This window comes from Pinus tabuliformis, chromosome 7, assembly GCF_031772625.1.
Source record: "Pinus tabuliformis cultivar Carrire ecotype Pingquan chromosome 7, CPIR1, whole genome shotgun sequence".
In the NCBI taxonomy this organism is placed as follows: domain Eukaryota; kingdom Viridiplantae; phylum Streptophyta; class Pinopsida; order Pinales; family Pinaceae; genus Pinus; species Pinus tabuliformis.
Window position 1 is genome coordinate 1,650,250,917 of NC_142293.1, and position 3,646 is coordinate 1,650,254,562.

The following is a 3,646-nucleotide window of genomic DNA, read 5'->3' on the forward strand; positions in this document are numbered from 1 at the left end:
TACAGGGACTAAGAAAGATAAAGAGCGACCAGGGTGTGGGGAAGAAATCTTCTACGGCCTCACTTTGACTTAACCAAGGCATCGTATATGGTACGGTTCTGTCATATTGCTTCACTTTCGGCTCTCTCTCCTGAAATTTGGTGAATTTAAAATCATTGGAAACTCGTAGTCGATTGTTGAAATTTGAAATCACATGCATTGGAATGGTGAGATATAAATAGATTTAATTATCCATAAATTAAATTAGACATTTTAATATAAAATTCCAGTTTTAGATACTAAATCACTTTTTCGTTAAATTCTTACCATTTTTATGGCAAAAGATATAAATTACAGTTTTAGATAGAAATTGTGAGGTTACAGTTTGAGATCAAAAGATTTCTGAGTCCTTGAACAGAGAAGGGAAAATGCCTCCCAAAGAATATGTTACGGTTTTCAGAACATCTACGAAGGGGAATGCACAGAATCCATCAGATTATGAAAAAAAAAAAAAAAATCGAAAAGGAAAAATTGCCAATCCACTCCTTTTTCCACGTTTTCTTTCCTGTGAAATCCAATTTCATTACGAAATATTAAAACATATATATCTGAACTTTGCAGCGCATATGACGAATAAAAGAATAATTTTCAGAGGAGAAATAATTTTTCCTTTATACCATACAAATTGAAATCGGTATGACATACGGACCATCCGAATCCCGTATCGATTCCCAGAAATAACTTTTGTGATCTGAAGATTTCAGAATACGCGAAACAAAAATTTCAACACTCTGCCGACACCAATCTTATATTATCCGTCTCTGATTTGAAGGTACAGACCTCGGAAAACGCAGAGCGAAGGCCATGCATGAGCTCGCCGTTGCTGAGACTGCGCTCTTCCGCAATCGGCAGCAGCTTTATCTCGAAAGGCCGCCGTCCCCTCACACATAGCTTCTGTGGAGGGTCATCTTCCATCCACTGCATATCACATGTCGCCGTCATCTTGGTAATCGCCATTTAACAGAATGGATCGAAAACAATCTTGAAATGAAAATCCCAATCTGCACCAAACCTTAGCAAACTACAATACAAGGCAATGTAGAGTGCGTTTAATACCTTAGCAAACTACAATACAAGGCAATGTAGAGTGCGTTTAATAAACAAGAATGCTTGCAGAGCACGCAATTCAGAAAATTTATCTCCCGAACTAATTGTCGAGGTGTGATTTCTACAACGTCTTATGTTAACTGTGCCGTGAATTTAAAGGTGTTGCAGTGTAACATTAATTTAACGCGTAAAGCTAAGAGAAACTTGGCGTGTTCATTCCCCGAACCTCACCCCCAAATTGACAGCACAACACCTCTCTCGAAGCTTCTAACGATATATTTAGGATAAAAATTTCGTGGAGTCGTGATTTCCACGATGCCCTATGTTGGCTGCCATGCTCTGTGCCGTGAATTTGAAAGCGGTGGGACGTAGCTTTCATTTAACGCGCCATTAGGACAGAAGCGCGTGAGTTCGTTCAGGAAACTACGTAATTAATGTGAAAACGCGGAAAAGTTGGCCCACGACCTACACATAATCGTACAGAAATAATTAATCAATCCGAAACTTACATAGTTAATGTGAATACGCGGTAAAAGATAGCACCACTTAATGCTACAAAAATAATTAATCAAACGGAAATTACGTCATTAATGTAATTACGCAGAAACAGTTAATGTTATAAATTAATTACTCATTCTAATTAAATGGATAACTGTGCTATTTACTGTTATTATTTTATAAATGCTATTTGGTTTTCATGACTTCATTTGGATAATTCTTATTATTAGTCCCTGTAGGGGACTATATGCGATTGATAGATCGCTGACTTTGCGTTAACCGACGCGATTTTTGATTATATTTGCCATATAACCTAAGTCGAACCAAGGTTTTGGGGTCTTATTACGCGCTTCGCATCGTTCGAGGTGAAGGGCACGTGGCGCAGGTGAAGGGCACGTGGTCAGCATGCGCTGTGGTGTCTAATCGGCGGCCAGCTGTCCCTCCTCGAGATGCTGGAAAGTTCGGCTTGGGTTTTACTGTCTTCGCGGCCTTTGGGTTAGTATTGTTAGTTGCTTGTTTAGCTCTGCAGTCTGTGCGATTTTTCGTCTGCGGTGGAGTTCTTGCCTGCTCGGTGTGGCTTTGGTAAGTTCAGCTACTGTATGGCATTCTGGTTAAATACTGAGGGTTTCTGTTACCTGCATGCAAGAGTCCATGGTTATTTGAGCATTATAAGTTAATGGCATTCTGGTTGAATACTGAGGGTTTGTCTTAGCTGTGGTCGGCATGCGCTGTGGTGGTCTGATCGCTGGCCAGCTGTCCCTCCTCGAGATGCTGGAAAGTTCGGCTTGGGTTTCACTGTCTTCGCGGCCTTTGGGTTGGTATTGTTACTTGCTTGTTTAGCTCTGCAGTCTGTGCGATTTTTTGTCTACGGTGGAGTTCCTGCCTGCTCGGGTATTGTTACTTGCTTGTTTAGCTCTGCAGTCTGTGCGATTTTTCGTGTGCGGTGGAGTTCCTGCCTGCTCGGTGTGGCTTTGGTAAGTTCGGCTACTGTATGGCATTCTGGTTAAATACTGAGGGTTTCTGTTACCTGCATGCAAGAGTCCATGGTTATTTGGGCATTATAAGTTAATGGCATTCTGGTTGAATACTGAGGGTTTGTCTTAGCTGTGGTCGGCATGTGCTGTGGTGGTCTGATGGCCGGCCAGCTGTCCCTCCTCGAGATGCTGGAAAGTTCGACTTGGGTTTTACTATCTTCGCGGCCTTTGGGTTGGTATTGTTACTTGCTTGTTTAGCTCTGCAGTCTGTGCGATTTTTCGTCTGCGGTGGAGTTCCTGCCTGCTCGGGTTTTATGGAAATTTCGGTAAATGTCTGCGTGAAGCTGTGATTCTTGGTTGTATTGTTTAGAGGTTAAGTTCGGCTACTGCATTATAAGTTAATGGCATTCTGATTAAATACTGAGGGTTGCTGTTACCTGCATGCAAGAGTCCATGGTTATTTGAGCATTATAAGTTAATGGCATTCTGGTTGAATACTGAGGGTTTGTCTTAGCTGCATGGGTTTTATGGAAATTTCGGTAAATGTGTGCGTGAAGCTGTGATTCTTGGTTGTATTGTTTAGAGGTTAAGTTCGACTACTGCATTATAAGTTAATGGCATTCTGATTAAATACTGAGGGTTGCTGTTACCTGCATGCAAGAGTCCATGGTTATTTGAGCATTATAAGTTAATGGCATTCTGGTTGAATACTGAGGGTTTGTCTTAGCTGCATGGGTTTTATGGAAATTTCGGTAAATGTGTGCGTGAAGCTGTGATTCTTGGTTGTATTGTTTAGAGGTTAAGTTCGGCTACTGCATTATAAGTTAATGGCATTCTGGTTAAATACTGAGGGTTGCTGTTACCTGCATGCAAGAGTCCATGGTTATTTGAGCATTATAAGTTAATGGCATTCTGGTTGAATACTGAGGGTTTGTCTTAGCTGCATGGGTTTTATGGAAATTTCGATAAATGTCTGCGTGAAGCTGTGATTCTTGGTTGTATTGTTTAGAGGTTAAGTTCGGCTACTGCATTATAAGTTAATGGCATTCTGGTTAAATACTGAGGGTTTCTGTTACCTGCATGCAACA

At 41.0% G+C, this 3,646-nt stretch overlaps 1 long non-coding RNA gene across 1 annotated transcript; it reads right to left on the reverse strand.

Annotated features, from left to right (window-relative positions):
* Nucleotides 1-339: 339 nt before the first annotated feature.
* Nucleotides 340-1,232, reverse strand: LOC149254735 (uncharacterized). Its single transcript, XR_016266312.1, has 2 exons — nucleotides 1,096-1,232; nucleotides 340-1,051 (listed from the first exon to the last, which is right to left on the reverse strand). It is a non-coding gene; the product is annotated as an uncharacterized LOC149254735 (long non-coding RNA).
* Between the last annotated feature and the right edge of the window lie 2,414 nt (nucleotides 1,233-3,646).